Genomic DNA, 11294 nt, shown 5'->3' with positions numbered 1-11294 from the left:
CCCTCTGCATCTTCTTTTCTTCTACTTTCTTCTTCCAGTCTGCTGCCGTGGGTACGTAGCCAAGACCGTATCTATCTTTCACTTCTTTAAGCATTAATGACTTTCAGATTCCCTATAAGTATTTCCTGAGCCCCTTTTATAGATGGTACCCCTACTTAATCATTTCAGACGCCATCATACATGCTGCGACGGAGATCTAAGGACGAGGGATGGGAGATCCTTCTATTACAGTTGTGGCATTCACAATCTCAAAAGCCCAGAATGAGTTCTCCAGTGCCTCTTCTGCGGCTTCCACGTAGGGAGTGGAAGTTGGTTTAGTTATCATAACGTCCATGTCACCATACACGTAGACCAACTAATTTCCTACCACAAACTTCAGCCTTTGATGCAATGAGGATGCGACCGCTCCGGTGTTATGGATCCATGGTCTTCCCAACAAGCAGATGTAGGACGGCATGATGTCCATAACCTAGAATGTAATGTCAAAAATAACAGGCCCGATCTACATAGGAATCTCGATAGCCCCTATCAACTCCCTACGGGTTCTGTCAAAAGCTTTTACTACCATATTATTCTGCTTGACATACGAGGAATCTATCAATAATTTCTGAAGAGTGGCCATCAACATAACATTAAGGGATTATCCATTATCAATTAGCACCCGCACTAACATACGATCCCTCCATTTGACTGATATATGCAGTGCCTAATTATGCCCTCTCCCTTTGTACAGAATCTCTTCATCGCTGAAGGTAACATAATTAGTTGTGGCCAAGCCCCCAATCACGTGGCTGAACTTTTCTACACTGATATTTTGGGGAATGTATGCCTGGTTAAGTAGTTTCAACAATGCCTCCCGATGAACTTCTGAGTTTAAAAGCAAAGATAGAATGGATATATGTGTTGGCATCTTGTTCAATTGGTCAACCACACTGTATTCACTATGTTTGATAAGCCTAAAAAACTCTTCCGCCTCCTGCTGTTGTATGGGCTTCTTAATACGTCTGCTCAACTCCCTTATCTATTCGGTACTTGGATTCTCTGACCGTTCTAGCGCATATACCTAGCCACTTCGGGTTATTCCTGCGACATCGTTTGTATCTTTCTTGCCCTAGGCCTGGAAATCGTACCTCCATGGTACCACCTTGTCATTTTGGTAAGAGAATGGTTGGGGCACTGAAATAACCAGCCGAGTTGGCACCTTGGGGACATAGCTGGTTCCTTTTGCTGAGGGTATGAAAGGTCAGCGTATGCATAGGGAATGTTCTTGTTCTTTGTCTCCTATAGTTGAGACTTCCTCATCTTTTTGAGTAAAGTTGACCTCTATAATTTTGTCATTCAGCATCTTGCATAGAAACATCCTGAAGGTTTTGCAGCTCTGGACAGTCCTTTTCAACGAACTCTGGCACTCACAGTGTGCACCCTCAGGGTAGGTGACCTTTGACTCCATTAGGCCTGCCTCCCTGAGCTCTTTGTATATCCAATCCAAAGTTATCCGATCCAGATTCGCTTCTTGCGTCCCTCTGATTCTTGCCCCGATCATTCTAACATGGTCTCCTCTATGGTTTGGCAAAGGGTTTCCTTGGATCCTTGCTGGTTTGTCATCAAAGGTGAGCCACCCCGCATTTTCAATGACTGAACTTTATATCTAAAAGCCCATCATTGGTCGATGGAGTGACCTGGAAAGTTTGCATGGTAAGCGTAGTGGGCTTTGGGATCGAACCAACGCGGGGGTGGGTTGGTGACAGGGATGGCTAGTACGGTTGTCACCATTCCCCTTTCACGCAACTGAGGGAACAAATATGCATAAGGCATCGGGATCGGATCAATCCTCCTGGTATTCCTAGGCATATTCCTCTCTCAGTCTTGATCGTTCATTAGTGCCGGTCTTGGTTGGGGAGCCATGAACTAGGACCTTGCGCCCATATTCAGTGTCTGGTTCACCATCGATTCAATATAGAAATTTTTCCTAGGCCGCTAGTTTCTGCCTCTCTGATTTTGATTCCTGAGGGACCCTTGTACCATTTAGGCCTCTTCTTCCTTCTTCCCTTTGACCTATTTCTTGCTCGGGCCACTATCGGTGCTGCTAACCTTTATCCGTCTAACCTTAACATCTTCCTCCACTCTGGCCCCTGCTGCCACAATATCCATAAAGTTGTGGGGTGTAGATCCTACCAGGTGTGAATGGTAGGGATCTTTTAATGTCCCTACGAACAACGTGATTGCTTCTTGGTCGCCTACCGAGGGTTCTACTTGGGTGGCTGCGTCCCTCCACCGGTGCGTGTATTCTTTAAACGTTTTTATAGGCTTCTTCTCCATTTCGAAGAAAGTCATTCTATCAAGAGCCATTTCCAAAACATGACGGTATTGTTCCTCAAAAGCATCTACCAAATCCCCCCACGTGTGGATTCAGGCCCGGTTTTATTGGACATACCATCTAGCCGCTGCTCCTAAGACTGTTCCAAAAGCAGTGCATCATTAATTTCTCATTGTCAGTATAAGTGGCCATTGACTGGAAATACATGAGCATGTGGGTCCGGGGGCATGTAGTCCCATCTAACTTCTCAAAATCGGACATTTTAAACTTTGGAAGGAGCACTACATCGAGCACCAGGCAATAATTTAAGGGTCTGGTGGTATTGGAGGTTCGAGTTTCTTCTATGGCTCTTAATCGCTCTTTAATCTCATCGTAGCGGTATTTTGTCATAGTCTTACTTGTCTTTTGAAGAAGGCATTCCCATTCCTGAAATCGTCGCTACTAGAACAAGGGGGCACACTTGGAGGTGGTCTCTTCGAGGTGAATGGTGGCGGTCCTGATGACTGCCCATGAATCGGCATGAAGCTTGGTGGATGGATAGGATCTGTTTCTTCTTCATGATCCTGATCCTGGACTGTCTTTCCTTTGTTTAGCAGCAGATCCAATATTATTTTCATCTGATTGCTTAGTTCTTCTTGCCCTCGCTCAATACTCAAAACACAACTTTCCAGTTGTTCTGCCAGGGCTTTGGCTTTTCTACGACTGTTTTAGGGGTGTGTATTTGTCTCAATTTTGTCGGATCTCAGTCACGCCATTTTCCCCCTAAACAAGAAACCCGCATCTTTTAAGACAACTGCATGCAATGAATGCTTATATAGGTATGCATGGATGAAAAAAAGTACAATTATGCAGTCTTATGCGCCTTGACCAAGGTTCTGGAAAAAATTATCATCATTTCATTACCACTTTTTGTACAATTTTTGGTAGAAAATACAGGGAACTTTTCGAATAGTCTACACTGATGCTGGATTCTGATTTCCTGGTCCTCTCCCGTTAAGGTAGTTCAAATCTTCCGAAGCTGGTTTTGACTTCCTGAGTGCGCACTGTCTACCTTCTATTTTAATGCTCCGTATCGGGCTTCCCAGTAATTGGCCTTTGTAACGCAAGGCTCCAGCTTTTCCAGCACTTTGTTATAATGGTATCTCTGGTTGTCATACCGTTCCTCTAGTTCCTGTATGTATCGAGATTTTTCTTCCATTTCCGCTTTGGACTCCCTCAGCAGTTGGGTCTTTCGACCAAGTGTCATCTGAAGTTTTTTGTTTTTCCTTTCTCAGAACCGTCACCTCCTCTCCTGACTATGAGCTCTGGATATTTGGTCATTTATTTGGCTTGCGTCAAGGATCAACTAGATCTTCTTTCCTTTTCCTTGGTGACTACTCTTTGGTTGCTATTTTTAAAGCCTTCCTTTTAGATGAATGCACGCTTTCTTTCAGCTATTTCTCTGCTGTTGGTGCTCTTGTCTCCCGTTTGACCCCAAGGGTTTACTTTGTCAAACCTCCATAGTTAATAACATTCTTGGTATTCAGAGTTCTGATTGCTGGATTCTACCACGTGTATATGCTTCTAAGATACAACAAACTCTCGAACCCTCTTTTGGCTATCATCATCCTCGTATGCAAATTGAGCATCTGCCAATCCGTGGGGTCATGGGTATGAACTGCACTTCGCCCACTTGTCTTCTAAACATGAGGGGGGGCATAGGATATTCCTCCCCAGGGGCCTAGCAATGGGACCCAAGGTAGGTTTCCATATCTGTATACCACTTTCGACTGGTCCATCCATGGTGCTTGCCATACGATCCCCTTATTAACTAGATTTTGCAGCCTTTTCTTCCATTCAATCTTGCTAGCATGTTCTTCCCACTGAGCTGCCTCAAATTCTGCTAAAGGGATCCTGACTGTTGAGAAGGAAGCACGAAAGTACCCCTAAATACACAGTAATTGACTCATTATCCAAACATACAATAATGGCACTCAACAAGTCAACCTAGCATGCCTCTTGGTCCGGCATTTGTTAAGAGACCATAACATTTCTACCGGAATCTCGTGGACCGGGTTAACCCATTCCTTCACCTGCGCCACGAAGGCAATGGTTGCATGGTCAATGGTCCCCAATTCCTTTGGAAATATAAGCATACCATAGATGGCTAGTGGCAACAAGTGCAGCTGGGCATCTTCCCCTTCCTCCTTTTTTATCAACTCTTTTAAGTGTTCCCAGGTGACTTTTGATTCTCCCAGCTTCTGGACCTTAACTCTAGTGACTTTAAACAATTCTTTAGAGATAGATGTTCGGGCAGGTACATATGTCTTGTAGGGTATCGGAAGTTTAGCTAGATGCAACAGTGAGATGTAATCCTCCATGGTGGGAGCCAGATCTACCCCATCCAGAGTAAAGAAGTAGTAGGACAAATTCCATAATTCCACCAATGCTTCAATTACGTGAGGGTTTAAAGATACATGCAACAAAAAGACAATGGGTCTGTATATTTGAGAAAAGGTCAAACTACTCTGGGGCGTCCATCCCTTCCAAATGTCTCTCAGCTCCTTCAGGGAATTGGATTGAGCATTGATGTCAACCCTGTCTAATATCTCAACCACAGATCCCTTGCTTGCACTATCGCCCCACTTCCTTTTTTGATTTTCAGAATATAGTCGCACTGCTGACTCTGTTTCATGATGGACCACCGTGTTCTCCATGGATAAGTTAGATTTTTTACTGGAACCTTAGAAAAACAAATGGGGATGCCTATATGAATGCAGCATGTCAGTAAATATGCAACATATTTTAAAGCACACGACACATACATATGAGATCATATGGAGAAGGATGGAGCCTCTGTCCCAGTCCCAAGGTAAGTTTGGATATATACAAGGTTCTCTGAGGCTCTATCTAGGCAAAGGGATTTTGGACAACCATGTGTGGATAACCTCTAATCCCTACTGACAAAAGTCCCTAGATTAAGACTCCATCCTCCCTCACAGAGGTCCGGACGAAGCTCGCACTGAACGGAGTGGTTCGCGGGTCCCTATAGACCCAGCCACATGGGGACTGGCACTATTACACTCCTTTATACTCCTAAAAATGAAAGCTCGGGTATAGAGTTGTGAGAGTGTGTGAGTTTAATAGTTTTTAGCCTACACCCTTTACCCCACATCCATCTATTATTCAAAATTAAATACATTCTTTATTCACACAATTCATGGAAACAAGTAGTCACATGCTTATCATCTCACACTAAATCAAGGCATTCACAGTTAATCGCATGCTTATTCAGTAGATAATGAAAACACAAGCAAATTCGAGCATTTATTTAATTACTTACTGTGATTTATTTGCGAAGTACCTGCAAACAAAATAATCATATGGACAATGTGTACAAATAGGGAAGGAACAATCAAGAAGGCTCATTAGATTTGGATTTTGGGATAATCCTCAATTAGTCATTGAATCGACTCTTAAGTGTCCCCAGCAGAGTTGCCAAGCTGTCGGGACGTCTCGGACCCCGCCAGAGTCCACTCTGGCAAAAATGGGTGCTGCTGCGAACTGGGAAAAATGGATGTGTGATTTTGAAAAGTATTTTTCGTGGAAAAACAATGTATGATGGAGTCTCCTCTAACCTTTTGAAGTGCAGTTAGAACACTTGATTGCTACCCTGTTAGGGGTAGAATCAGTCTGCGTTATTAGAGTCGGGTTCAGGAGTACGGTTACGCGAGGGGAAGGTATTAGCACCCCTTACGCACCTGTTCTTACGAACAGTACCAGATTAATAAAAAATTATCCCAAAATAAATTTAATAAGCCTTTCAAAATTACTCCCTTCCAAAAATCAAATAAAATGCACAAAATAGATACTATATAGGTATTCCCTCAGAATCGGGGCAATTCAATACTCCGAAGAGTCCATGCCCTTTGTTGTAATCACCGGGATGGAAAATCAAGAAAATAAGGTACAAAATACTCTCTTGGATTTTGAAATCTCATAGGACCTTTCTAAGTAGGAAAAGTAATATTCCATGAGGTTTTTGAAATTTGTTCGAGACGAAAATGATTTTCTGGGCCTAAAAATATTTTTATGATTTTTCTAAGTGTGAAAACATTTTTTTGTGATTTTTGTGATTTTTCCTGAACTTCAGAAAAGCACAAAATAAAAACCATGGAAATCAAAGTATGAAAATATTTTTGGGATTTTCTGAGAATTTTGTGATTTTTTGTGAATTTTTTGGATATCTAAATAATGATAAACAAGTGAGATGAAGAAAACCAAGGTGAACCGGTTCGGGGAAGGAGTCGGTTAAGCACCCACCAGTCTAGGGGGGAAAACCAGTTTAAGGTCTTAACTGAGACCATTAGTTAACATGCGTTGCCTTCCACATGGGTTGTGTGTGTTCAAGTGCATGTATGAGTGAGTACGTGCATGAATGTGTGTGCATCGGGTACGTGCATGAATGTGTGTGCATGCATGGATGTGTACGTGCATGAACATGTGTGCATGCATGGACGAGAATAAGCACGCATGCATGGTGTGTGTAAGTGCGCACATGAATACGCATGGATGTGTGTGCATGGACTAGATTACTCGTGCATGCATGTATGAATGGACAATGACCTACATGATCATGTCATGAGTGATATCGGGATGCATGAAGTGGATTGCATGCACGTATGTGTATGAGTATGTGACTATGTGCATTGTATGCATGTACATGCATGAGCACGTGAATGTGTGTGTTTTGAGTGTGACTGCATGCATGCGCATGCATGAATGTGAATGTGTGGGCGTGTGTGACTGCATGCATGCATGCATGCATTGGTATATGAATGGGTGCATATGAGTCAAATCGCATGCATGTGTATGCATGAATATGAATGTGTGGCTATGTGCATGACTGCATGCATGTGCATGCATAAGTGAGTGTGGACATGTATGAACACAAGTGCACATGTGTGGGGGCGTACATGCATGTGCATGCATGCATGTGTGTGTGCATAGGGGGGTATGAGAGTGTTTAATGAATATGTGTAACGGAATTATGATTTAAAATATTTATGGGAATTTTTATTATTTTTCTAGAATTTTTGGCTTTTTTCCTGAAATTTTATGAGTTGTTATGGATTTTATTTGAAAATTTTAAAAGGAATTATTTAAAATAAAATAAAATAAAATAAACCGGTAAGAACCGATTTGGGGAGGAGGGTAGGATCGGTCAAACGTTGATCGGTCCAGGAAGACCCATTTAAGGTCGATCAAGGCCAACGGCACTACGTGGCGGGCTACAAGTGGATGAGACCGTGTGGGTTAAATCTCCAGCGTGGCTCGATCTTGGGTGTCCACTAAACAGCAATGATCCGACAACTAAGGGGAACAGGGTGGCCACGTGTCGCGTGGCGGATGGAGAACGCACATGGGTGAGGATTACTGACATGGCCTCATCATAGCCACTCATGGAGAAAAGAGATCCAACGGCTTACTATGAGCATTAAACCCGAGGGGGCATTCGTGCCACGTGGCGACGAGCGAATGAAAGGGACCAGTGCAATGAATATCCTCTGACTCGCACGAATCCTTGGCCGTTGATGTGTTGAAGATCAGACGGCTAGGAGATGAAGCGCCTCCTAACATTTATAATGGAAGTGACTGGCTCGCCACGCACCGTTTGTAGGAGCAGGTTGAAATTGATGCCTCTGACGCAGATGATCAAGGCCATTGATGCTTTGTAGGGATCGAATGGCGAGGGTTGAACAAGTTAGAGATATTAATTGGTGAAATTGTGGCCCTTCAAGTAGAACTAGCTCGAACGGTGGCAGATCTTTCGTCAAGGTGGCTTCATCTGGATCATTCAAAACGAATCTAGGACCAATGGTCCTGATTTTGCCTGCGCACGAACTGGATCTGAGGGTCATGGAGGTTCTATGTGGCAGCATCCTACGGTTCCTAAGCCTAAGATACTTAAACCAAATTTTCTCGTTCTGTTCATTTTTTCCTTGCCATTCTCTCACATACTCTCTCTCTCTCTCTCTCTCTTCCCTCTTCTTTTTTCTTTCTTCTGTTCTTCTCTCTCTGCTCTTTTCTCTTTTCTTTCCTTTGTCCTTCTCTCCCCATCTCTCTATCCCTATCTTTCTCATATCTTCTTTTTCCTCTGTTCTAACACCCTGAAACCCTAGCTTCCATCATCCCTCTTTTCTCACCCTCTCTGTCTCTCAGTCCTTCTCCCGTTCTCTCTTTTCTCAGGACAAAGCCTTCTCTGTCTCCTCACCCTCACTCTCTCACTCTCTCTGAAGTAGGCAAGAATGAGGCTCGGGACCCTAATGATTAGGAAATGGAGGAAACCTCAGGAGACCTCAGGTTGACTTCACGTCTGGCGGAAAGGGAGAGGAACTCTCAGAAAGATAAGTTTTTCCTTTTTTCTTTTAATTTTTTTTTTTATTTTTATGCTTTCTGCTTTCTCTTCTCTTTTCTTCCTTTTTTCATCGATTTTTTTGCTGCGAAAAGAAATGCTAGTGATGTGTGTGATGTGAATGGGGTGCGTGTGATGATCTGAATTTGTGAGTCTGTTCATATTAGGGTTTCAAGTGAACTAGTGGAGTTAAGGACGAGTCAACTCACCCTTAACTTGGTGAGTGTGTGAGTTAAACAGGGGTTGACTCGTGCGAGTCAACCTAGGTGAGTTGAATGATGCTTGAGTGAGTTTAAGTGGGCTTATTTGGGTGAGTAATTGGCATGTGTTCAGGTCACGTATGGACCCTAAGATTTTTGAAAATGGTCTTGAGTCACAAAACGAGCCGACCCATTTCAATTTTTCAAAAACAAGGCCCGGGTTTCTTTTTAAAATCAAGGTCAGCCCACTTCCATTTTTAAAACAAGGGCCGGGGTTTTTTAAATAAGGGCCGACCCACTTCCATTTTTAAAACAGGGCCCGAGGTGGATTTTTTAAAAATAGACCTAGGTGAGTTTAAAAATGGGCTTAGGCTTTGAAAGTTTGAAATGGGCTTCTGGGCTCGATTTAAAAACGAATGGGAAAGAGGGCTCGATTCTCGAGTGTGATTTGGAGCAGGTTCGAATCCGAATGCGGGTCTGGGATTGGAGTTCTGGTCTGGTGAGCATTTGAAGGATCCAAACCCGGGTTTAGGTTTGGGCCAGAGTTAGATTAAAGGGTTTGAACCTGAATTGGGATTCCGATTCAGGGAAATGGGTTCAGGAATTCATGCTCAGGTTCAAGACCTGAGAGAGGAACTGGGGGGTACCTACAGTCACACACATGGCATACAAAAAAGAATTTGAAACAAATCGCGGCTACATATAGTTACCCTTCTTCTTTGCTCCTTCGGCCTTCCTTCTCTACCCCCCTGTTTGAGTGTCCGGTTGGTCTGGCCTGGTGTACTTTTGAATTCTGTTTCTCCTGCTCCTCTACCTTCTATGCATTTTTTCCTCTCTCCTCTCCTTCTCCGCTCTCTGAATTTCGACAGAGATTCTCTAAACTCTTAATTTCCTCAATTCCAGCAGAATCTTATCGTCCTCATTTTTTTTAAAAAAAAACTGGCAGAACCTCCCGTCCTCCTCCTAATTCCTCAATTCTGGAAGGACTCTCTAATTTCTCCTCTTTGTTCTAATTTTTTCAGAGTATTCTTACCCTCTCGGCCATGTCCTGCTACAGTGGTAGGACTCCCTATTTATAGGGAGTCCACGAGTGCATTTTGGCGCCAATTCCCTGCGTGGCCCTCTTCCAACAGAATTCCCCACTAACGGATTGTCAGGGAATGATTTCATGTGATTTCATTTGATTTATTTTATTATTATTATTGTTTTCTACTGATAACTAACTGTGCCAATTTCCCCTTCTGTGCATAGATGAAAGTCCAGGTGTTCATACAGGATTTGTAGACTTTTTGGATGGTTCCAGGTGGCAGCACCGGGATGGAGGGCTTTTGGGATGTTTCCAGGTGGCAGCACCGAAATTGAGGGCAAGGTATCTTTGGTTTATTTATTTATTTTGGAATTTCCTTTTGCTGTTGCTAACCAATTTTATTTTGCTTTACTTCTCTATGCACAGGTAGCTGAGATGATCCAGATGTCAGCATAGGAGAGGAGGGCTTTTTGGATGTCCTAGCTTGGCAAGCCTGGATTGGAGCTCTTCCAACACTTGTTATTTTTTTTTTTTTTTTTTTGTATTTTGATTTTTGTAATCATTATTATGTATTTGTTATTCCATGTGTATACACCCCTGTGCGGCCTGTACTGTGTCCTTTGTTACATGTCCTCTGCCTTTTTGGGACATTTTTTTCTTGCATGCATCACATTTCCAAGTCATAAATTCCTTTTGACAAATTTTGACAAAAGGAATTTAACCACCCTCAATTGACCAAGTTTGATCTATTTTGACCGGATCGGTTGACCGATTTTGACCAAATTGATTGACCAATTTTGACTGAATTTGACCAATTTTGACCTACTCAAACAGGATATGACTTTATTCATCATGTAACGACCTGCTTATCTTAATATACAATAAAACATAATAAATAAAATAGTCAACCCGATCCCGTGGGTAGCGGGGACACCTATCATACACAGCGGAACCCAGGCACCAGTAAATATAAATTACATTCATCAACCATAAATTACATAATACGAGAGTCTACTACATCTCCAAAATACTGTGTTTATATACAATCTCCAAAACATCAAAATAAACATAGGATCTTACAAAAAAAATCTCCTGATCTTAGATCACAACTTACCCTTCTAGCAGGGAAGCTCAACTCACTCAGCGGCAGCCCTGACCAGCCGGTCTCTTCGGGTTTCCTAAAAATCATTTAATGTTCGAGGGTGAGACACTTTTCAGTAAGGGAAAATAAACTAAATATAGTTGTGTAACAACATGAATACTTAATGATAATATGGATATACTATACAATCTTCATATCAGAAAACATTCATCATTTAATAACTGCAAAAACATATACTTTCATATTTCTAATAA

The sequence above is a fragment of the Malania oleifera genome, chromosome 12 (genome assembly GCF_029873635.1).
Source record: "Malania oleifera isolate guangnan ecotype guangnan chromosome 12, ASM2987363v1, whole genome shotgun sequence".
Taxonomy (NCBI): domain Eukaryota; kingdom Viridiplantae; phylum Streptophyta; class Magnoliopsida; order Santalales; family Ximeniaceae; genus Malania; species Malania oleifera.
This window is presented reverse-complemented; position numbering follows the sequence as displayed.